Genomic DNA, 26,428 nt, shown 5'->3' with positions numbered 1-26,428 from the left:
CAGATTTGCTGGCAGCCATTGTTGACTTCGGAAGGTGTCTTTAGACATAGTTTTGTGTGAAAACACATCCTTTCACACCTTTCCTTAGTCATTGTTCATCCAGTATACTCCGTTGCACTCCAATTTGAACATATATTCTAAGTATAAGGAGGTGTTTTCAGACTTTGGTTTGAAAATTATTGATTTTAATGAATTTCATGAGGGTTTTATACCCTAACCCTGTCACATTTTTGCATTCAATTGTTGAAATCTATTTGAAATGTGTATTATTTTCCTAATTTCCATACTCAAATTAGTCTAAATCATTAGGAAATCAGAATTTTTATCAGGAATATTTTCTTAAGTTCTAACTTCTAGCTTCGTACAGGTACGATGTCGAAGTCTGGACTCAAGGAAAGGAGAGAACAACAGAAGATAGTTGAGACTGGATTCTATCCAGAGTCCAAGATGTCATCCAAATGGATAGAGATTACAAACACGAACATGCATTTCTTGAACATGAACTAGATGCGACTGCATATGTTCGGAATTGGAAGCCAAATTCCTTCCCAAGCCTATGTGAACATTATGAATAGTGGCATTTATCAGGCCGCTAGATTTCCGCAATCCATATAGTGCAGTGAACTTATCCTGGAGTGTGCACGATGTTATGATCCTCGCTCCTGAATGATCAAGACTCCTAAGGGTACCATCATTACCTACCTTGCCGAGGATGCGATTGCTGAGGTGTTTGGAATTCCATGAGGAGCAGATATGAAAGATATAAACAAGGAGTGGATGATCGAGCCTAGGCCTCATCATTCCAAGGCTCCCAAGACACTCATGTGCACAGACTTCAAAGAGGAATATAGTGATATTCTTGCTTAACCGAGTGATGGGGATGCCGTAGGGTGCACTATACGACGGATGGATGTTCTATTTCATCCAGGATTGTCTAAAAGGAACATTGATAAATTGGTCTAGAATCATAAATGACAATCTGGACTTTTAGTTGAGGAATGTGGAGCGGTCCAGGTCATTCGCCATGACTTCCTATTTGGTGTACCTGCTTGCACAATTTGTTACATACAAGGGATTGATATGCAAAGGTGCTCGGGAATGGACAAGGACAATTCAAGAGTTATGAGTGCTATCCACAACTGAACATGTACTGAATTGAAGATTATAAGAGAGTGAATGATGTATTCACAATGTACATAACGCGAATGTTGCAAGGTGGAGTCCACAGGAGGTTGTCCAAGGAGGCAACGGAGCTAATAGAGAAATATGGATCGTGGTATATACAGTTTCCCACTTTCACATACCTTAGGATTCATGGGTTTCAATCTGAGCCCTATAGGCTTCCTAGGTATCCTTCTGACAGAGTGATCTTGCTGGAAGTGGTGAGACAACTTCTGAAATTTGATTCTATCCAGAAGGAAAAGCACAGAACAGACATGTCATTTCCTATTTCAGTTGGGAAGACATTGGAGGTTTGTCAGTCCGCCTTAGCAGCTAGCACAACAAGTGAGGAACTTGCATTCTATCAATTTGCAACATATAAGAGAAGAGAAAGATTTGATCCAGATAAGAAAGTTGGAAGGATCAGGGGAGAAAAGTTCATCCACAAGGTAGACATAGAAGATTATTGGGCCAACCTAATGGACGAGCAAGCAGTAAAGAGAAGAATGTGGTCCAGAATGTCAGTGGATTTCATGAGGAAGTGTGGACTTTTTCTCATTCCTGACCAAGTGTTAGACGACAGGGATCATATGCACATCCACAATATGAAAATAAAATGAAGAAGGCAATTCTATTGCCTAATTGTCAGAATCAGAAGAAATAGATTTGAATGTATTGATGAGAGAAGTCTTGAGTTTCTCCTGAGCATGGGTGGATATTCAGATGAACAAGTTAGTTGATATGGGTGTTACCTTCACTTATGAAAGATGAAACCAGAGGAACCCTCTTCCAAAGATGATCAGAGGACTATTAGTGATATTAGGATTCATGCGGATGAGGAGAGTCAAGCTCTCAAGAGAAGGAAGGACACACTAGGAGAAGTCAAGGCTAGAGGGAAGAATATTGAGGGGGTCAAGAAGAAGAAACAAAAGACTATCATTCCTTCACCACCCCTCAGTGTGTCATCAATCAAGAAAATTGAAATGCCAGAACAAAACAAGGGAACTGAGCAATGTTCCAACACAATGATACCACCAAAGAATATTCAGGATTTACATGCCACAACAACATCTGCTCCACTTAATGAGGATGATGATCAACCGAGATCCCTTACTGTCCTTTTGGAGGTTAGTTTGGGAAAAATGTATGTGATTTGACTAGGGATAATCTTAATGATGATGATGTTATCACGGCATTGAGAGAGCTTGATCGAAAGATGTGTCTCGATGATGGTATGGAGATGGCCGCTATTCCTGATTGGCTGATGAAGAGTATGGAGAAAAGTAAGAAGATGATAGAGGTACAACCTATTGATGACATTGATGACTACTTAGCTAGGAGCAATAAGGAGTTAGAGCCTAAGAGAGCTAAGATTTTGTCGCACATAGCTAGAGATGAGACATGAATGTGGATTGCACAGGTGGTTGTTCCTATTGCAGGTGTGACGGCAGACATTGCTACTCCCATGGATTTCCAGATTACTTCAGTTGCCCTTGGCCATACTACAAGAGAGCAGGAATTTTAGGAGGTTGGTGATAACCTTAGGGCAATCAATGCGAGATTGGATAGAGAGATTGAAGAAAAAGAGAAGTAGAAAGAAGAGAATATCAGACTTAAAGAGTACATTGTAGGGATAAGGCGTGAGAATCCCACCCTTATTTCCCCTATTGCAATTGATCGTGGACTACATTCACATTATGAGGCAGTGAGAGATACACTCTCGGAGGTGGAGAAATGGATTGAAAATACAAAGAGACAAGTGGATGATTTTTTTACTTAGTTTGTCCAAGCATTTGATAGGACAACAAGGCTCATATTCAGAATACAGTATTTGGGAGGATTTTGGGAAAAATTCAGACTTATATAGGAGAAGACTATTCCACGCCTCCGAGCTTTGAAGAAGATTCCTAAGTTCACATTGGTTAGGGAGAATGTTGTGCACAGTGGAGATAGATACGATTTCCATGGCTGGTATTGTTCATTAGCCATGAAGAAATCAACTTATGAGAGCTCACAATTGAGTTGTGCAGAGATGGAAGGATCAACTCATGATATTCAGTTGAAGATCCTTGGCTCAATTGAGGAGTTATTGGGGGTTGATTTTAGTGAGGCTAGTGGTTTACACTTGGCAGAATTAAGAGACACGATGAAATTCATGTATTTCAATCAGTTGGACTCTTTGAAGAAGAGTCAGATAGATGACTTGGTCTCTTTATTGATTCATGTTCATAGTTCGCAGAAACTCATGCCAGATTGGGAGAACACTTTGGATGCTTGCTCGGATGCGTTGGACGTGACTGATTTACAACAGGATACCTTACCCAACATTTCCGTGGAGGAGTTAGATTTTGTATTGGCTAGATTCTTGGAGTATGCTAGGAGAGAGAGAGAGATGCAGGACGTAATCTTCTAGAAGATTTCCTTTTTGATGACTAGGTATCTTTCTATTGGGCCATATGTTGGTGGCTCCATTTTTTATGTAAACCCTAATTAGGGCAATTCTAGGGTTTTGTTGGCATGTTCTTGGCTCTTGATTTAGTTTTAATCTTGGCCATCCATTTTGTATGAGACTCTATATATATTGTCTCTCATTTGTAAGGGAGAGTTTTTGTAGAATTGTTGGTATATGCTGCAACTATTTGAATATAAATCATTGTTCGACTTGATGGTGATTTTGTCTTTCAAGTGTTGTTTTCCATTCAAGGTTCACAATTCCTCCAAGTTAAATTATAATTTTCTTTCAATGTTTGTTAGATTGAATGAAAGAATTGTTGAGTATGTTTGTGTGGAATCTATTAATCCATACCACTAGCCTCTTGCTGATTGTAATTGCGTCTTGCATGGTCAACTGGAAATTATGCAAACTTAACTTCAATTATTATGCGTCCCTTGATATGCATCAACTTGGATGGTGTCAGTGTTTGATGGTAATGATTTGAAAATCTATAAGTATACCTTAGATGATTGCACTAAGCTCGTGTCAAAATCTGTTCGACTTGATGGTGAGACCTTGTCTAATTTGATTCCACTAAATTTGTTCATCATTTCCTACATTCCTAGGCTTAGAATAGATTTTCTGAACCCTATCCATTTTTTAGTAAGTCTTGAGTCCAGAATTACATTGCCATATCCTAAGTTATCAACACACCCATTCTGCATTCCATGATAAGAGAAATTGATTCGAACATTTGTGTAAGTCCCTAAGTGAAAACAACAATTCACATCGATCATTGAGCTACCCACTCGTCAAGTCCTGACTGTAGAAACCTTGGAATCATTTTTGTTGATCTTACCCTTAGTATCTCAGGTGATTTTGTTCAAGAGAGGGTAAAGTACTTTGGTATTTTATTCTGAATGTTATGTGCATAAAACACACATCAACATTTCCAAAAGAAAATTCCTCCATAGAGTCATTCCAACACCCAAGATTGAAGGATGAATTCCAAGGCATGGAAATGTGAAGTCAAGGATGAAATTGAAAAGAAAATTTCCTTAGGGGAAAAAATTGAAAATCTTCTTTTAGGCATGAAAATTCATCTGAATTTCAAGATAACAAATTTGGCTAAGTGAGAATTTTCTCTCATGGACCCTGAAACTGAAATTTGTAAAAATTCCTAAAAAATAGATGTTGAAAATTGATGAAAAATATCCTCCATGACAAGGCAAATTCGAAATTTCAAGAAAATTCTTCATGGATTAAGTTTTCTCTCCAAGGATTTTCTCTCTCCAAGGGTTTCTCGCCAAGTGGCAGCCAGGTCAATGCATGCCGAATTGATGTAGCACCTCTTTGCATGTAGCCACCACATTTAGGGAATTATGGCTGATTCTTTTTGCATGTGTTGTGACGTATTCACACATCGCCACATTGCAAATGGGGACCCCTGCTTTTTTCTTTCTAGGGTTTGTTTTCTAGGTCTTTTAGGGTTTGTCTGTTAGCCTTTGCATTTTTAGTGTCGCCAGGGGCTCAATAGGATGGTAGGCTTTGCTTGAGCCAGGGGAGTCAGCAGGTGCTCTAGGTTAGGGTTTCTTTGAGAGTCTTCCTTAGGGCCTGGTTTTGCTCTTGTTGCTAAGTGTGTCTTGCTTTGTGAGTGGGTATCATTCTTGAAGGTCCGAGCTAGGTCAAGTTGGTGAGTGATGAAGTCTGGAATGTCATCCTGATCTTCAAATGCCCTGAAATTTGGCACTGTCTGGAATGCCCTGATCCTGAAATTTGGCAAAGTTTGGAATGTCTTGATCCTGAAATTTGACTAAGTCTGGAAAACTGAAGAATCCTCCAAAAACTAGATTTTGCAATATAACTCTTGGAGGTCCGAAACCACTCTCAAACATCTTGGAAGTATATATGGAATATAACTTAAAGTATAAGCTTCTTTCTTATACTTAAATGTTATATTCCATAAAATGATCCTTACGGAGAGACCAAAATGTCAAATTTCGCTCTTGACCCTTCCAAAGGGTCCAGAGCGAAATTCTCCATAAGACATTCTACTTTGACCAAAACCTAGAACTAACGCATTCCCAGGCTTGAATGAAGGCAAAAACACTTGTTTGAATGAAGAAATGCGAAAAAATGAAGTTAGGATCATGGCCTAAGGTGAATTTTGCTCCTGACCCTTCCAAAGGGTCCAGAGCGAAATTCATATTTCCTCTATTTTTCTCCTTAGCTTGACCAAGTTTGTAGACTTTTGAGGCATAATTGAGAAGGTTTGATGCAACTTTGCCTTGGAGAGGAGATTTTAGACCTTGGGATGATGGATTCTAGCCTGGGAGAGGAATTTCGCTCCTGACCCTTCCAAAGGGTCCAGAGCGAAAATCCTTATAACCCTCATTTTCCTTCCGTGTTTTGGATGGGCGTTGGTTTATTAGGCATTGTGTGTGAGTCTTGATGTGTTCTTGCCTTGAGAAGTGTTTTGAAAAGTGAGGATCTTGTCCAAAAATAGGAATTTCGCTCCTGACCCTTCCAAAGGGTCCAGAGCGAAATTCTTCATAAGCCTCATTTGCTCCCTTGTTTTGGATACCAACCTTGTTCCATGGGCAAATTTGGGAAGGAAATAACATGTCTCTGCCTTTTGAGGTGATGGAACGTAGAAATGTGAAGGATTTTGGCCAAGATTAGGAATTTCGCTCCTGGCCCTTCCAAAGGGTCCAGAGCGAAAATCCTTATGCAGCTCAATTTATCACTTGTCAAGACCAATTTCATGGTTCCTTAGGCATGTTTGGGGGATTTTTGACATGTTCTGATCTTAGGAGGTGAGTAAAGGTGGATGAGATGAAGATTTTAGCCAAGAATAGGAATTTCGCTCCTGACCCTTCCAAAGGGTCCAGAGCGAAATTCATCATGAACCTTGTTTGTTACCCTGGATGGACTAGAAACCTTGTTCCTAATATGGAAGATGATCTAATTTTGCCTTATGAGGTGGTTTGAAGTTTGAAAAGTGAGCAATCTAGCCTAGAATGAGATTTTCGCTCCTGACCCTTCCAAAGGGTCCAGAGCGAAAATCTTCTTGAAGCTCATTTTCTTTCCTTGTTTGACTAAATTTTGATTTGCAGGGTATCTTGGAAGGAAGGTGGGACATCCTTGTTGCCTTTGAAGGTTTGAAAGCATATGAAAATGAAGGATTTTGGACTAAAAAGGAAATTTCGCTCCTGACCCTTCCAAAGGGTCTAGAGCGAAATTCCTAAAAGCTCTTATTTTTGCAATGAAGAAGATCAAGTTTTGATTTGTTATGACGTGGATGGAAGAGAAATAACTTGTCTTTGCCTCTTGAGGTCGTTTTGAAAGGGAGAAATGAAGAATCTAGCCCAAGTTAAGATTTTCGCTCCTGACCCTTCCAAAGGGTCCAGAGCGAAAATCTCTCTAAGAGGCATTTCTTTCCTTGTTTAGCCAAATCTTGATGACCAAGACATGATGAGAAGAAGAATGAGCATGATTTAGCCTTTGAGAATGTTTGGAAGTTATGAAAATGAAGGATTCTAGCCAAGAAAGTGAATTTCGCTCCTGACCCTTCCAAAGGGTCCAGAGCGAAATTCCTTATTAGCCTATTTTTTTGACCTTTCTTGGACATGAAACCTTGTTCCTAAGGCAATGAAAGATGAAATCCTACCTTGCAAAGAAGTTTCAAGTTGAAAAAATAATGATATTTGGTCAAGAATGAAAAGTTCGCTCCTGACCCTTCCAAAGGGTCCAGAGCGAATTTTCTCAAAACCTCTTTTTGCTATCAAGTTTTGCTAGATCAAGTGTGGGATAAGGTAAAATCAAGAGGAAGTTGCCCCTAAGAGTGACTTTAAGTTGCTAGAGACCATGAAAGATGAAGGAATTGAGCCTAGAAGTGATTTTCGCTCCTGACCCTTCCAAAGGGTCCAGAGCGAAAATCCTTAAAATCATCTTTTCTTCCAAATTTTGAACAAAGCCAAGCTTGGACAAGCATGAGAGAGGTCATTTGGATTGCTTTAGAGTGGATTTTGGTTGCCAAGAATGCAAATTTTGAAGCCTAATGAAAATTTCGCTCCTGACCCTTCCAAAGGGTCCAGAGCGAAATTCTTAAGATCACCCTTTTTCCTTGCAAATCAAGTCAAGATTTTGGTTTTTATACCCTGGAGAGGAGTGAGGCAAGATGTTCTAAGTCTTGGAGGTAATTTGAAGCTGAAAGGATGGCAAAATAGCCCTAAAACAAGATTTTCATTCCTGACCCTTCCAAAGGGTCCAGAGCGAAAATCCTAAAATCTACCTATTCCTTTCAAATTTATGCTAAGCTATGCCTAGACCAAGGTGAAAGATGCCCTTAAGATTGCCCTTGAGTTGATTGTTATCTCCAGGAATGATGATTTTAGGCCAGAGGAGGAAATTCGCTCCTAACCCTTCCAGAGGGTCCAAGGCGAAAATCCTTCAATCACCTATTTTGCCTTGCAAAATCAAGTTAAAATTGGGTTGGACGTGAGAGGAGAAGTGTTTTCTAGCCTTTTGAGGTGAATGCAACTTGAAATGATGGAGGAATAAGCCTAAATTAAGAAATTCGCTCCTGACCCTTCCAAAGGGTCCAGAGCGAATTTTCTCTAAATCACCTTTTTTCCCAATTTTGTGCCAAGCCAAGTGCTGACTAGGGTGAGTTTTGATGGAGAGGTCCTTAGGAATGACTTTGACTTAGCAATGATTATCAAACTTGAAGGAATTGAGCCAAAAAGTGATTTTCGCTCTTGACCCTTCCAAAGGGTCTAGAGTGAAAATCTTAAAACCACCTATTTTCCTTGCAAGTCTAGTCAAACGTTAGGTTTTCATGGCTTGGATGGGTGCGAGGAGACATGTTCTTGCCTTTTGAAGTTAGTTGGTGTTGAAAATGATGGAAATTAGCCCAAACCAAGGATTTCGCTCCTGACCCTTCCAAAGGGTCCAGAGCGAAAAACACTAAAACCATCATTTTCTCCAAATTTTGTGCTAAGTCAGGCCTAGACTAGGATGAGAGAAGCTATTTGGAATGGCTTGAAAAGGTGTTTATCCACCAAAGATGCAAATTTTGAGATAAAATTGGAATTTCACTCTTGACCCTTCCAAAGGGTCCAGAGCGAAATTCTGGATGGGTCCTGTCCCTAGCTAGGTTTCGAGCAAATTTGACCTTTTGGCCTTGTGAAGATCAAACCAATGTTGCCAAGTTGGGAAGTGGATTCAATGTGGGGGAGTCCAGATGAATTGAAGTGAAGGAGATGAGAAGAATTTGAGCCAGGAATGCAAAATTCGCTCCTGACCCTTCCAAAGGGTCCAGGGCGAAATTCTTATAGGGCCTGTCCTGGAAAGACTCTTGAACAAACTTAATTTTGATGTCTTCTTGTTGATGATTTAAGGTATAAAATGCTATGTTGAAATGACTTTATTATGTGTCCTTAATCATCTTTTTGTTTGTCTTGCAGTTAAAAGGCGCCCTTCTCCAGCCCAACATCATCAAGGACGGCCTTCTCCAGCCCAGCATCAACAAGGATGACCTTCTCCAGGCTAGCATCAACAAGGACAACTTTCTCCGGTCCAGCATCATCAGGGACGACCTCTTCCAGTCCAGCATTCGAAGGAAAGGTACACCATCCATCCTGCACATCGAAGACAAAGGAAGTTAAAGCAAGGGTTCGTTGAAGAAGCAGATAGTTTCAGAAGAGTTAATTAAAGCTAGCTTCTTAGCAACATCAAATTGAATATCTACCAAGTTACAAGTGTCAGACAAGGTGGCATCCCAGTCATCACTCCTCTAGTCGGATTGGTCCACCTCAGCGTGTCCAGATTCAATGTACCTGACTCATGGGAGATGGCACAAACTTCGATGTACCTACCCCGGTTCTCCATTGGTCGAATATTCCAGAGAAGACGTGTCCAAATAATGCAATTATTTCATTGGTCAGAATTAAGTTTGTTGTAACTAACCCTAATTAGGGTTTTCATTGTAAAATCTCGGCCATTGATCTCAAATTGATCTGAGCCATTGAATTGTATTGAGGGCGCTATATAAGCCTTGGCTCCTCATTTGTAAAGGCTGATAGTTAGTCAGTAGTTAGAAGGTGAATAGTTAGCTAATAGTGAATAGTCAGTTGATAGAATAGCAATTAGAATAGAATAGAAAGAGAAGGCAAAGATTGTTGCCAAGATGTTGTTGTAAAAGACTTGTAAAACTTCATTGAAGAAATGGTGAAATCTATGGGTCGATTCAACAATTTGCATGGTCTTTATACTTCTCAGATTTGATTTCATGTTATTAGATGAGTGGAAGAAATGTGTTTGATTGATGGTGAAATTTGTATATCCATACTACTAGCAGTTTGTTGATTGCAGACCTGCCTTGTGTAGTCAACTGGAATCATTCAGCTTAAGCTTAACTTCAATTGTCGCTTCTTCATTGATATGCATCAGCCTGATGGTGTCTATGCCTGTAGCGATGATCTGAACATCATAAAGCTTTCCTCCGAAGATCGCACTAACCTTGTGGAGATGGTCCTGGGATGTCAAGACAAGACTTAGTTAGAATTTCATCAAAGATCATTCATTGCTCCTACATTCTTAGTGTCAGAATTAGATCCTTCCCTCGCCCTCATCCTTTTTCCCTTTTTTCAAAAAATCTAGGCTAGTGAAAACTTGTGATTCCAGCAAATCAGACGTTCAGTCATCAAGTGTAAGTCCCCTTGTGATTCCAGCAGAATCACATCGTACCGCAGAGAGCTTATCCACGAGTAGAGATCCTACATACAAGAACCTTGGAGTTGCCTCGACTGATCCTTCGGCAAGATCTTCAACAGTTGGGAACTTTGTTCAAGAGAGGATAAGATACTTCGGTATTTTATTCTGTGTTCTCATGTGCATAAAAAACACATCAACAGCATGCAGTCGTCACATGTGGAGATGATGGTGCATTTATTACATGATGGGGCGATTTTTGCATGGAGGAATATTCAGTGCATGTTGGGCTAATTTAGTGAGGAGTGGTGCATTTAATACATTTTGAGTACCAATTGTAATGGGCTGGAATTGATTGTATATGGGCATAATGGGCATTTATTGTTGATTCCCACCTTGTTGCATCATGTGTGGGGAATCTTTTAGGGGAAAACCCTAATTAGGGTTTTGCATGTGGCCAAGGCATGCAACCTATATAAAGGGGTGACCCCCCTCATTTGTAAATGGAGGGTGAAATTGTTGTAATAAGTTTTGAGATGATAATAGTGAAACATTGTTCTCTAATGGTGTCCACTTAAGTTATTTTTCAAAACTTGCATGGTTTCACCTTCCTCACAGTAGAAATAGTATAGTGCTTTGATTTCAATGGAGAATGTAATGGTGTTTGATGAATTTCCATGTTTCATACTTTTTGCATCTTGTTGATTATAAGTTGTAGTGTAAAGTTAGCTCGAGCCACCAAATTTGTTCTAAGTTCGATTGTGAATAGTTGTTTGGATTGTGCCGTGTTGGGTATTCAAATGCACTTTCTCGATGTGAAAATTCTTCAACATCCTCAGAAGATTGCACCGGTTCTTGCGGAGTTGTAGTTAAACTCGGCGAAGCAGAATTTGGTTTATTTTGAATATGTCCACTAAAGCATTATTTATTGATATCGCTGCCCTTAGGAGTAGATCTAGATCCTTCTAACCCTTTCCCCTTTAATTTCAATCCATTCCAGTTCAGTTTGTTCGAAGCAAAAGCATCATAGAATTGCTATATCCGATGATGAATTTCCAGCCACAACAAAGAGTGAAAAAATGATTCAAACATAAGTCCCCTTGGATTACCAGCATATCACATCAAGCCAACAGAGTCACATCCATTTCATAATCAGAACCTTGGAGTCAATTGTTGAACTTATTGCAATCTTAGCATACAATTGAACTTTGATCAAGAGAGAGTAAAGTGACCATTGAGCAACTTTATTCTGTGTTAGACGTTGTCATAAAAAACACGTCAACATGACTATTTTAGGATTATATAGAGTCAAATGAGAAATTTTTCTGAGTAGTTTGCTAGGATCTGTAGAGTCAAATGACAGGTTTTTAAGTAGGGTGGAATTAACATTATGACTATATGATGCTTTAGAAGGACCAACAGGAACAAGGGATCATTAAACATGGGATGAAAATAGTATGAACCAGAGAAACGAGACTCGCCCGAAATCGCCCAAACTCGGCGAGTCCGAGTCCGAGTCCGAGTCAGGCCAAACGAGTCCCAAGGGCTCGGACTCGGACTCGGCCGAGTCTGGAGAGTAAACTCGCCAGACTCGCCGAGTTGGCGATTTTGGCTCAAAATCGCCAAACTCGGCGAGTCCTGAGCCCCAGACTCGGCTACTGGCTGGGTTAATAAAATGACCAAAAAAAAAACATTTTAAAAAGTTTTTTTGGAAGGGCGAAATTTGACATTTTGGTCTCTCCGTCAGGATTATTTTATGGAATATAACATTTAAGTATAAGAAAGGAAATGCCACTTATACTTTAAGTTATATTCCATATATACTGTCAGGATGTTTGAGAGTGGTTTCGGGCCTCCAGGAGTTATATTGCAAAATCTAGTTTTTGGAGGATTCTTCAGTTTTCCAGACTTAGTCAAATTTCAGGATCAGGACATTCCAGACTTAGCCAAATTTCAGGGCATTTGAAGATCAGGATGACATTCCAGACTTTATCACTCACCAACTTGACCTAGCTTGGACCTTCAAGAATGATACTCACTCACCAAGCAAGACCCAATTAGCAACAAGAGCAAAACCAGGCCCTAAGGAAGACTCTCAAAGAAACCCTAATTCAGACTTGTAATAAGTTTTTTTGGCCTCACGGGGCACTGCCCCTCGACCTCGCCCTGTATCGCGACAGGGAGTGCGCACCCACCTTGGGGGCGCTGCCCCCAAACCCCCGTCGAAAAATATGGGGGAAACTGCGTCGATAGAAGTAGAGAAAATTTAACCTCCGAGTCTGACATTGATTGGATCGACCACGTAGATATAGAGGTTGAGACTGTAGCCATGGCAAAGGAGGAGCGGAGAGCACGAGCACAGACAGGAGATTCAGAGGCAGATAGTGACACGGATGTTCCTGATGTTGGTGAGCATGGCATGGTGTCACGGGGAGCGGCTATGGCAGTCGAATCATCCAGGACCTACCTTAGACGCCTTCGCAGGGGGCTGGGGCCGGAGAGTGCAGGCTCCTCTGAGCCATAGACTTGTAGTTGTATTTACCTTTGGTATTTGTATGAAACATTTGATGATGATCATATGATGACATGGATTTTTTATTCCATGAGTTTTGTAATATTGTATACATTTGACAATATTTATATATCTATGTTTGTTATTTTCTTCAGCTACAATTTGAGTTTATGCTTATGTGATTGATGTATACTTGTGTATGTAATCAAATGAGCCGAGTTTGATGATGTTATTGTGTCTTTAAGGTGTATTCAATAAAGGGTGTCTGAAACAAGTTTTAAATATTTAAAAATCTCTAAATTTCTTGAGTTTTTCACTATCCCGAGTCCAGCCGAGTTTGGAGCCGAGTCTGACGCCGAGTCCCGAGTCCGAGTCCGAGCCGAGTCCGAGTCCCGTTTCTTTGGTATGAACCATTGTAGAATTAATCCTGAGGAACTTATTATTAAGTGCCAGTAATCATGATCTGCTGTATTTATTATTTTGTTATTGAGTGTTTTTAAGGGCTTAATAACTCGCCTTGTGTTGTCAGCATCAGATTAGATGCCTTAAGTGAGGGGTATCTCTTTTGTCAAATTCACACACTATTTCGTCATATTCACTCACAACTGAAGGGAATCTCTTTTGTCAGATTCACCCAAGACTTGCAGGAAATCTATTTTGTTGGAGAGGGAGAGGGAGAGGTATAGCTCCACCAAAGTTACTGAGGGCCTGATATCGGCCTCATCCCTTATGATGTTGAGGTTTTGCACTCAGCAAGACTTGATCCTTGGTGGGCTCATTCAGAACCATTCAGCTTCATCGACAGATCAGGGGCTTGTTGACACTACAATGTGGTAGTATATTTGATTTGACACTCATTATTTGTTTATTTAAGCGTGTAACATATCTCCTGGGGTTTGAGGATGAGTCTCCATTATGAAAGCCCATATAATTTATCATTTGACTTGATGGTAGGTTAAACATTAACCAAAGCTTGTAGAGAACATGGCATGGACTTGTGTCTTTATGTCATGCCTTGCCAAATACCTCCTTAATTCATTCTTAAAAGACAGAATATATTAAGTAAAACTAAAATCGATTAAATGGAAAATTGTCTTATTTATAAGACATCACAATTTTCCAGTCCACAACCGGCAATCATCATTAATTTGTTTCTAATCTATAAAGCAGTGACTTCATGAAATACGGAGTGTTAAACCAGCGATCAAAGTGTAAACCTCTGATATATGACAGCGATTAATATCAAAGTGAAGCACTTGGGATTAAAGGTAGTGGTGATTACATTCCAAACAAAGCAAACCACCTATTAATAGATGTGATACCAATTCGTATCTTCATATCAGACCTTCGTCATCAGCAGAACAGGATTTTAGTGAGCAGTAGGCTTTCTTTGACAGTCAGCAAAGTTGTGATCACCATCTATCCCTTTTAGTTAAACCCTTAACAATCTTGTCAAGAGTGACTGAACTTCAAAGGATTTTACATCAGATATCAGCAGGATTTTTTTCATCATTTCAGGCAAGTTTTCAGATATATGATGACAGACTTTCAAACATTTTGATAGCTGTGCACAATATCGTTGGTTTCAAGCATAAATCTACAAGGTTGAAACATTTGCAATAAGCAGATTTTCAGCAGCAGTTTTCTAGTCTTGAAGTTTCCTAGAGTCTAAGGCTTTCAGCCATCATAATGATTGGTTGCTAAGGTTTCAAATTATGATAAGTTCATTGTTTTGGTGATTGTATTCACACCAAAGAAACGGGACTCGGACTCGGTTCGGACTCAGCAAGGCCGACTCGGACTCGGACTCCAGACTCGGCTCCAGACTCGGCGGGACTCGGGAAAGTGAAAAACTCAAGAAATTTAGAGATTTTTAAAGATTTAAAACTTGTTTCAGACACCCTTTATTGAATACACCTTAAAGACACAAAAACATCATCAAACTCAGCTCATTTGATTACATACACAAGTATACATCAATCACATAAGCATAAACGCAAATTGTAGCTGAAGAAAATAACAAACATAGATATATAAATATTGTCAAATGTATACAATATTACAAAACTCATGGAATAAAAAATCCATGTCATCATATGATCATCATCAAATGTTTCATACAAATACCAAAGGTAAATAGTAAATACTAAATACAACTACAAGTGTACAAGCCTAAGGCTCAAAGGGCCGTGCAACTGCACCCTCTCGCCCTGGCCCCCTGCGAAGGCGTTTAAAGTAGGTCCTGGATGATTCAACAGCCATAGTCGCTCCCTGTGACACCATGCCATGCTCACCAACATCAGGAACAGCTGTGTCATGCTCGCCAACATCAAGAACAACTATGTCACTCTGAGTCTTAGTATTTCCTGTCTTTGCTCGTGCTCTTTGCTCCTCCTCTGCCATGGCTACAGCCTCAGCCTCTATATCTACCTGGTCAATCCAATCAATGTCATCATGACTAAATACAGCTGTAGGAGTCCCAGGAGTTGTCTGATTCTCATTGGCCCACTCTGCTTCAAGATCAACCTCATCTAGAATGATAGGAGACATGTCAACTATTGCATTCTTTCTCATTCTCAGGCAGAGGTTGTAGTGAACAAAGACGAGATCATTCATCTTCTCCACAGATAATCTATTGCGCCTCTTGGAGTGTATGTGCTCAAACATACTCCAATTGCGCTCACAACCTGATGCGCTGCATGGTTGGCTCAAGATGCGAATGGCCAACTTCTGAATATTTGGTGTGTCTGGGCCAAAAAAGTTCCACCAATGATCTGAGTTTGAAATGAGAAAAACAAATAAAATCAGTCTCACTCATGAACTCATTTAACAAGTTACAATATAGTATTGAATAAAACTAAAATTAAGCCTAACAATTTATTTTTACTTGGCATCATAGTTGTCCTACCATCTTTGGCGACAGGACGAGAGAAGGTCTCCCCTTGTGCATTTGAGAACATCTGTAGCTCTCGAAAAAGGTCTATCTGAGAAGTACCAGCAGTGCATATAGCCCATTAAGGACCTCCACATCAACCTTGAAAGAAGGGATAAAACGAAATGCCGGATTCAGATAATAGGTTGCCGCATGGATGGGCCTATGAAGCTGATGATGCCATCTCCTATCAATGATCTCCCAAATGGGACCATACTTGCTCTCATCTGCTCGATAGACGAATCTGATGGCCTCCTTCGCCCTATCCATGCCCTCATATATATAGCCATTGCGGGCTTATCTCCATCTGCAACTCGCAACAAAACCACCAAGGGCTTAACAAACTGCAAAATTGAAAATATTGTGTAATTTAGAAAAATGAGCAAATAAGAGAATACATATAATAAGTTATAAAACATGAAGTTAAATTGTAGAGTTTATAAAAAAATTACCTTCAGTATCTCATCACAAGGGACCCAAAAGCCTTGCTCATCAAAAATGGAGTCTGCCATCTCTATCCCTGTAGGGGTGGTAGCATAGGATGAGGAAGACCACTCCTCACCAACAATCATACGTCTCAAGGCAGACTTAGACCTAAGCATGGACTGCAATGTGAGGAAGTTTGTGGCAAATCTTGTTATTCCTGGACGAGTTAACTCCTTCTGCTCTGTGTATTGTCTCATAAGAGCCAATACCCATGAATGATTATATACAAATTTGCAGACATTTCTTGCCCTTTCTACACATCTCTTGACCCATGGGATTTTTCCAATATCCTCCAACATGAGGTCAATGCAATGAGCAGCACATGGAGTCCAAACTATAGATGGGTGCCTCTCCATCAATAGTTTGCCTACGGCAACATAATTTGTTGCATTGTAAATTGTAATTAATGGAGGTACAAACTACAAGATAGTAATTAATTTGCAAACAAAATTAGTTTGTAATCAAAAGTTTACCCGCAGCAACATAATTTGCTGCATTGTCGGTCACCACCTGTACCACGTTCTCCTCACCCACATCTTCAATCACCTCCTCTATCTGCTCACATAGGTAGGTGGCATTCTTGCAACGGGCGGAGGCATCAATGGACTTGATGAAAACGGTGCCCCCTGAAATAAAAAAATAAAGCTAGGTCAATGATCATTCATTAAACCATTAGATAAAAAATAAAAAATTAAAGACTATATGAAACTAAAATTAATCAATCACCTGCGGAAGAAACAAAAAAATTAAGGAGAGTTTTATTTCTCCTATCCGTCCAACCATCAGTCATGATGGTGCAACCTTTAGTGCTGCATATGTGGCGTTGTTCATCTAAATCCTTTTTCACATCATCCACCATTTGAGACAAAATGGGTCCCCTCAAATCACTCTCACTAGGGGCTTTGAACCCCGCCCCGCATATGGTAATGGCATCAACCATTTGTTGCCAATAAGGAGACCTGTCGCAAAGAAACTCAATGAGATAAGTATAAAAATTCAATGAGATAAGTTAAATATAAAAATTAAAACAATCAAAGTTATCAAACATAAAAGTTAGTAAAACATTCACTTGGCTACAAAGAATGGAATACAGTTGTAGCTCCAAAACCTGCCAATTGCCATTTTAGCAGCATCATGGACCTCCTTGTTCCAACCCATGCCCTCAAGCATCGGTTGGGACCCAGGAGTAGTGCGAGGCACAAAGAAGGAATCCAACCTTGATTTACGAATCCTAGGTCCAATGGTAACATTCCCACTACAACTACTAGTGGTAGGAGCATGAGAAGTGGCAGTGGCACTGCCACTTATAGAAGCAGAAGCAGAAACGGAAGCACCAGCAGTAGCAAACTGAGTGGGACGATATGGAGGTAAGGAAGAAGGGCCTCCAACGCAACCTAACTGTGTCCCTCTTCCTAAAATTGTCTCTCTCCCAATGGCCGCTCGATCCTCCTTTTGTTTCTTTTTTCTTTCAATCTCCTCAACCATTACATAACAATCACATACGGCCTTAGGGACTGCTTTTAGGCATGGTTCGGCATCATGTCCACGCACACCAGCAATATGGTATTTCAGCCTATATATACGTCCATGGAAAATTGTTTTGCAAAACATACATTTAGTTTGCCCCTTCCCTTGCCCTGGAAAATCCTCATGATATTTCCAAGCAAGGTCCTTTCTAATGGGGGGTCTAGAAGCTGAAGTAGACATTTTAGGATAGTTTTGTGAAACTTGAAGTTGAGGCAAATTGAAATAATAAAGTGAAGTTTGCTGCAATAAAACATTACAAATACAAAATAAAATTAATACATATTACATACATTCAAAAAAACTAAAGTAGGGTTTGTCATACCCTACTTTAAAAAAAAAGAAATTTACAAACCCTACATGGTACAACACTACAACTACATACTACATGCTACATACACACAGAGAAAATATTTTGAAAGATGTAAAACTTTCAAAATAAATGGATACAAAATGGAATTTTTGCATACAAGAAACAAACTAATCTTCAAAAAAACAACCATACCTCTTACAACAAGCTTGAAACGAGCTGCAAAGTCTTCCTATCCAACTCTTGATGCACCAAATCGAAACACAATGCAACTCCAATGTGACAAATTGAAGAAAACTTGAGCTTCCTCCTTGCCGGTTTTTCTTCTATGCACCCTTGTTTTTCTTCCCAACTCACGTTGCTCTTCCTTTTTTTGCAAGTGAATGAAATGAAAGTCACTTTTAGGGCTAGAAGACAATTAACATAAAAAAACGGACTTCAAAAAACTTTGCATTATATTTTTTTTTTGTGTTTTTCATTTGCCTTACGTCGGCCGAGTCTGAGGCTCGGGACTCGCCGAGTTTGGCGAGTTTGGGCCAAACTCGCCAACTCGGCGAGTCTGGCGATTTTACTCGCCAGACTCGGACGAGTCCGAGTCCGAGCCCCTGGGACTCGCCGAGCATGACTCGGACTCGGACTCGCCGAGTCTGGGCAAGTCCGGGCGAGTCCCGTTTCTCTGATTCACACTGATCAGAGAAAACTCCGCAATATCAGTATGATGGAGAGAACAATTCTTCATATGCTCAAGGGTTTTTTACTTTTTAGAACATTTATAGTTCTGGTTTCTAGCCAAGGTTTGGTGCACGGTGATGATTTCTGTGTGCAAACAATAGTCTGCAAAGGTGCTGCTATTAACAAAGCCACATGACTTGATGTTGCCCAAACAAGGGAAAAGGAATACTGTAAACACACAATATCAAAAGACAAAACCTTCTTTTATAATGAAAGGCATAAGAGAACCTTTATCTCTAGAGATGACCGTGATGTCTTAAGAAGCAAGAACTTATGCTCCCAATGCAAAGGAAAGTGTAGGCTTGGGCATATTTATGAGCAAGAGAAGGGTTCTTGAGAATTAACCTTGCATGGAAGGGTAATGAGAAGTGATAGTCCTATGACTAAGATAAGAAGCAAGTTAGATTGCCCCAAGAGATGGATTTGGTCCTGGTTGGACGTTCCTTCCTCTTGTGGGCTAAATGATGAATTGATTGCTCCAAGAGATGGATCTAGTCTTGGTTGGACGTTCTTGCCTCGTGTGGGCTGAAGTAATGAATTGGTCACCCCAAGGGATGGATCTGGTTTTGGTTGGACGTTCCTGCTTCTTGTGGGCTAAAGTAATGAACTGATCACCCCAAGGGATGGATCTAGTCCTAGATGGACGTTCCTACCTCTTGTGGGCTAAAGTAATGAATTGATCATCCCAAGGGATGGATTTAGTCCTAGCTAGATGTTCCTACCTCTTGTGGGCTAAAGTAATGAATTGATCATCCCAAGGGATGGATTTAGTCCTAGCTAGATGTTCCTACCTCTTGTGGGCTAAAGTAATGAATTGATCACCCCAAGGGATGGATCCGGTCCTAGTTGGACGTTCCTACCTCTTGTGGGATAAGTAATCAATTGACTACCCCAAGGGATGGATCTAGTTTTGGTTGGACGTTCCTGCCTCTTGTGGGACATGATGCAAATGGCCTTGGATATTGCGTGCTCTCAAGCTTAGTTGGGTTGGGCAGTTTACTAAAATCCTTTCGAGTCTCCTACCAAACTAAGCAATTCTTGGTTATAGGATAATTAGCTAGTCATAATGTTTATCATAATTTTCTTATTCATTAAATGGTCATCGTTTCTTAAACCCATTTATGGTAGATTGAGTTTACTTGGCATGTTATTGATTTGTTGTTTCCTTGCATAAAAAAATTGATTCCAAAATGTGTTAGGGTAAATCTATGGATGCATTCTAGTCAATGAGAAGGATCTAACAATACTTGTCTTTGTGTGTTACTTTGTGTATGTATATAGTCATGTGTATGCTTCATGTTTGATTCATACTTGATGTGTTTAACTACTCCATGAGTGTCTATGATAACTATATACATATCCCTATCATCATAAGATTTCTATTTTTGGTAAACCAAAGGAGATGAGGATTAACATAGCTCTGAAACCATTATAAACTGCCTTTCCTATACCTGCCCCCCACAATGTAAATAAAAGTTGCCAGCCATTATGGTTTATGTTTACCTCTACTGCAATCCTATTCAACCACTGCAAGGAAAGCAATAAACACGCATTACTATACAATCCTTGGGGAGGACTGGAGTATGAACCTCATTAAACCTGCTGTAGCAATCCTTGATAGTTGCTATCTATATCATATTTGTCACCGCTTTCATGCTAGAGTCTAACATAGTTGTCCATCCTACGAGACATAAGATCAGTTTAGTCACCAATGTTAACTACAAAGAGATTTTCTTTGAAACAATTATATTATTCTAATTTGAAGAGGTAAAATGGAATAGTTTTCATCATGGTGGTCATAAACGTCACCTCTACAAATAGTTTAAACAATATTGCACTCAATTAAGCTGATAGTAATAATTGCATTTGTTGGTTGAAAATTTTGTACACCTGGGAAGATGTGCAAAATTGTGGTTTCAGCCACAGTGTGTGAGAATAAAACTCTCATAATTTAGGGAAGGCTCCCCCTCTACTACTACTAACACTAATCTAATTTGGGTGGGATATCATCTTATTCTCTTTCTTCAGAACAAACGATATTCTTTCTCTTATTTCAAAAAAGAAGTTACAGCAACAATGGTAAATACATAAATGATACTTTTTGTTGGATTTTTAGAACATAAAGGGAAGCAAAGTTTCTATGAAAGCACAAAGACTTTTGTCACTTCCTCGAGTGGGTAAATAGAAATGAAAGCACAAAGTCTTCAACACTCCTACTGTCCTATCAACCTTCTCAAAATGATAATAGTGTACAACACACAGTAGCTCAAAGTCTGTCTATATGATGCACTTCACTTTACATGCACAAGTCTTAAAAATAAAAGCAACATAAAATCTACAAGTTATCTCCTTGAACTTTCTACACTAGCTCCAAATGTGATAAGCAGCTCAAAGTCCGCAAGACCAAGGCTGAAAACCAAACCTATAACTCTAAATACAATTAGTAGCTCAAAGTTTGCAAGATTGAATTTAAATCCCTCTTGAGCAATAGAACAAAAATCACAATCAAATCCAGAAAATGTCGTCACATAACAACTTGAATTGGCACAAAGTCTCAACACAACTTGCCTCTTTTATTGAAAGCAATTTGATTTACATCTAAGCTCAAAGTCGTAGAGTGCACATACAAACTGATAGAATTTTGTTGCATTTGCCAAAAGATAAAGACTACATAGAGCACCCTCGTCTATATATAGGAGAGGGGCTGAGAGCAAAATGTGGGAGAAGTCTAACTTACTGAAACTTATTCCACAACTAATTATCTAACTATGACATTCAAATTATAGTCCTACTGTCTTTCGACTTGTAATTTGTTTACATGCGATTACAAATTACAAGAATGCAAGTAATGTGATTACTTTCAATTACAACCTTTCACTTTACATGTAATTTGTTAAAACTAAATTACAAATGCATAATTGAACTACTCAAGTGTCCAAGAAACGACTCTATTTACATCATCCTCTGTTTGATCTTCATGCTATTATAAGATACTCTGTGATTGAAGTACTCCGGTTCGGGAATGACATCTTGAACCGGAACAAGAACTTTCACCCTTGATAGTCTTTGTGTCCTTGGCTAGCAAACTTCAACCTTATCACATGCTTGGGGTAGTACCATTTCTTCAGGGGGGAAATTCTTCTCTTCGTTGCGTTCCTTTTCCCTGCTTGATTCACTTTGTCACTGGATGATTTCATGAGGATTATTGACCCTTGGGCTGCCCCATGAATTACTGTTGTATCTCTTCTTCTTTTGTTTATTGATGAAGAACCCATAACACCTTATTCAAGATGAAATTGTTATAAAACAATGCCCATGCCTTGATTTGTTGGTTTGATAGATCGTGTGTGCAAACAAGACTGACAAGGGAAGGGATAAATTGATGTAGAAATGGGTTCACAAGTGAGTTTCGGGTTTTGAGGACTCCATTACATGTGTGGAAAAACAAGAGCATTGAATTGACAAGGGAAGGGATAAATTGATGTAGAAATGGGTTCACAAGTGAGTTTTGGGTTTTGAGGACTCCATTACATGTGTGGAAAAACAAGAGCATTGACTTGCAGTTGTGGAGAACAAACATGCAACTTCATGTGTAATGGGAAAATACAAGTTTGCACTTGTAATTGGATCCTAGAGACTCATTTTCAAGTTTTTTTGAGTTCGTTTTGGACCAATTTCAGATCTTGGGAGGTGGAATGTGAGTGCAATGTAGGGAAAATCTGTTACACTTCCACTTGTAATTGGGTCTTGAAGACCCAATTGCAAGTAAGCATGTCTTGCATGTCTAGGAATAGCTTGCAAATGAGTGGGAAAACCTTCATAATCTGTCTTTAAAATTAGAACATGGGAGTTTTGTGGAGGAGAGCAATGTTTTACAACTTTGAAATCACTTGCAATCAGGTCTCATAGACTGCAAGTAAAGAAAGCCATTGATAATGAACTTGCAATCACCCTTTTGAAACCTGAAATGAAACATTAGGGCATAATAAAGAAGAAACAACAACAATAGGCATTTGCAATCGGGTTTTGTAGCAGGCACAACACATAACAACAGCAAGAGACAATAATCGGGTTTTGTGTTACATGTTGCATAAAACATACACTTAAGACAAATCGGGTTTTAAGAAAGGCATAACATGAAACACTTTTTTGAAAATTGAGATTTGGGAGCTTGTATACAAGTGATGTTTGAATGTTGAAAACCACTTGCAAATGAGTTCTAGAGACCCGACTGCAAGTAGAGATAACTTGCAAGAAAGAAGGCATAAAGAGACTTGCAATGATGGACATAAAACCCGACTTGACATTGACAAAAATGCACCAACAAAGAAACTTGAATTGCAGTTGGGTCTTAAAGACCCAATTGCAAGTGTTATAATGCAACTTGTAATGATGCTCTAGAGACCTGATTTTGTAAGTAACTTGACAATTAAATCAATGAACTAACTTGTAATCGGGTCTTAGAGGCCCGATTACAAGTAAGTGCATTTACTTGTAATGTCATCCAAAAATTCCTACCACTTGCAGTGAGGTGAAAAAGTTCCTATTTGCAGTGACTTAACTTGCAATGACAGCAAAAAGTTCCTACTTGCAGTGACTGTTCTGAAACCCGAAATTGCACAGAAAGCTAGGAAAATGAAGGCCAAAACTAACCAAAACTTGGACAACAATGGCAAACGCACCCCCTAACGATTGGACATTAGCAAATACGAGTTTTGCACAGGAAAATGAAGGCCAAAACTAACCAGAACTTGGACAACAATGGCAAACACACCCCCTGACGATTGGACATTAGCAAATACGAGTTTTGCACCTCGTAAAACGTGCTTTAGAGACAAAAACGACACATTTTGTGTAAAAATTCATAGGGGTTGTCAATTTTTTGAAAATAAAAAAAATTGGGACAACAACATTATCAAAGTTTTATCTGCAATATCAAAAAGCCAAGGCATTGACATCAATAATATTATCCATTTTCATAGGTAATCCTTTTTCAGTAAGGTTGATAGATAAAAAAATAAGACATAAGCATCGAATAAAAATCAGCAAGAGTAGGCTAGAATTTTCAAAACAGTATTTTGGCCGTAACCAGTAATGCACATGTCTTATCTGTGAGCATAAATCCTTTATTTCAGTCTTAGATAATAAACAATCCCCAAATTTGTAAATTACCCTATATTTGATGCTGTCTCATAAAATGTCTAGTAGTATGTGAGGATCTATCCTATTAGCGTAAAATCCACTTAGGTAGTATTTCTGTGCATTTAGGTCCAAATTCTGCACATATAGATTAGGAAAGTTTGCATTGACTAAGGCCATTTATTTGTTCTCGGTTCCTATGTTTTGTTCATGGCTTGAGTGGGCCACACAAACCTTATCATATGCACATTTCTAGTAGTAGGTTCAAGATGATATTAACGGACAACTTCTTCATGTTTGATTGACTCAGTTAATCATTGATAGGCAACTCTGCTCTTAGAAAGGAAACTAAGCTAATTCGCTAATTGTTTGTTGGACAGGAATTTGTAAATACTCAAGCACTCTATTGCTTCTGTTGTTACAATGGTTCATCACCTTGAATCTCTAACTTGTTGGGGGCACTTAAATGAAAAGTGAAAAGATGGCCTTATTTGATTTGCTTTCCTTTGTTCAGGCTTCATTAGATATCAATGGCAAAGTTTACTTTGCCTGCAATGGCTTTGCAAAGATTAAAGGAAGCTTATTGGGTTGGATTAAATTTTGAAAATTTGAAGACTCTAGTAATGTATCTTTTTATACAATGATTGTATTTTGATTCCACCTTTGCCTATAATACTTATGAGTAACAATGGGGAGCACAAACAAGATTGTGGTATTGTGCTAATATAATTGGTCTACATTTTTTCAACCTTTGGGAATTCTGAGGCACTCTCTCTCTTGTAACTGGAGATTCATTACTTGGATCAAGTGCTTTACTGAGCCAATTGCCTACAATTACATTTTGATTTTGTTCATTGGCTCAATAAAGGCCTTTGACTTAGATTTCAGATGTTTCCAGTTGCAACTGTTTGCTGATGCCTAGGAATTAACATTGGTTGGAAAATTAAACGGCAGAAAGTTTTTCCTCTTTTGTACCTCTTGACTAAAAGAAAGCTGGTAAATAGATAACAATGAGGGTCTCTGTTTACAAATTTATAATTGACCATACCATTCTAGAGATGGATAGATATAAATTGCATTTCATTGGAAGACTTTCAGCTATACCACTAATAACATAAAGAGTCTAGAGACTTGAAGACGGGATAGTGATGAACAATGGATCTGTGTATAAAAATTACTTGGCAGTTACACAACCACAATTTCTGGCATATATGAAATTCATTCAAATTTGGCTGTTAAGGATATCCTACCAGATAGAGTTAAATGGGTTATGTACTAAGCCAACCGAATTGGGAATTCTATGTGCCGATTTGTTTTCAAGACCTTTTGATATCATCTTGTAATATTGTTTCATAAGTGCACTTGTGATTCAATGTGAATTAGATTGACATTTGAGAGTTAATTTCAAAAAACATATTGACAATCTTGAATAGCAAGGTGGGCTTTTCAGAAGTTGAGGAAACTGGCTAGTGACACTACTTACAATCTTGTCTTTCTTTATAATATCTTTATCTGTATATCATCTTCTATCTTAGGATATGTCTTTAAGCAAGTGAAATTCATGGATTTGAATTTGAGAAGAATATTATACAAACTAAATGGCTTGTTGCTGCTGCTGATGAACATGTGGAGGTGCTATTAAATACTTGTTCTCATCTCTGAGTGCGTTTGTTGTTCAGGTCATAGCATTAAATCAATCATTGGAGGCCGAAGGTGAGCTCTTGTGGATGATGGGAGGAGTTATGATTATGAAAAGGGGGTGTATATCCATCAACGGATTGTTTTCTCAAATGGTAGACTTACCTCTATGAACCTTGCATCTGATGAGTCAAACAAGAAAACATTATCTTCAAACTGTATTATCGAGAGAATCACAATATTGGGTCTACAGTCAAAGATCTCAGGAGGAGGAGCTGCTTTTGTCGAACCATCAAATCGAAGAGTTGCTATTGAGTCTGGTCCACTTATGCTGCGGCCAAGATCATACACTAGTGCAGTTATTGTGAGGAAACCAAATGTCAAGATTGATGGGGATTGGTCAATAAAAATACTGTAGAGTGTAGACCATTTGATCTGGGTATGAAACTATGTTGGTCAAGAATCTCTTTCTGACAAAATCAACAAATGCAATTTTCCTCATAATTCAAATGCAGATTATTTTCTTGTCATGCCTTTATTAATTTCTTATCTCTGCAACAAGTTTCTTAGATTTTGTCTGGCCCATGTTATACATATTTGAAGTGGATTTATAGGGCTGGAATTCATTGGTCTCTACATATCATTAAACACAGTTTTCGTGGACATTTCAAACTTTGCGCTGCAAAATTGGACAGTCTTTTATTTTTATGAAAGTTTTCTTTACAGCTAGCCAGGGATTAGATATTAGAGTTAAGATAGCAAGCCTGATGCTGGTAATGTTTCAATTCTTGCTAGTTATTGCATATTAAATTATTAATGCATAATTAATAAGAGCAGTCTGTCTAC

At 39.0% G+C, this 26,428-nt stretch overlaps 1 pseudogene; it reads left to right on the top strand.

Moving 5' to 3' along the window:
• LOC131858101 (probable glucan 1,3-alpha-glucosidase) overlaps positions 1-26,120 on the top strand; it is a 91,891-nt pseudogene extending 65,771 nt beyond the window's left edge.
• Positions 26,121-26,428: the final 308 nt, after the last annotated feature.

The sequence above is a fragment of the Cryptomeria japonica genome, chromosome 9 (assembly GCF_030272615.1).
Source record: "Cryptomeria japonica chromosome 9, Sugi_1.0, whole genome shotgun sequence".
Classification (NCBI taxonomy): domain Eukaryota; kingdom Viridiplantae; phylum Streptophyta; class Pinopsida; order Cupressales; family Cupressaceae; genus Cryptomeria; species Cryptomeria japonica.
This window is presented reverse-complemented; position numbering and strand designations above follow the sequence as displayed.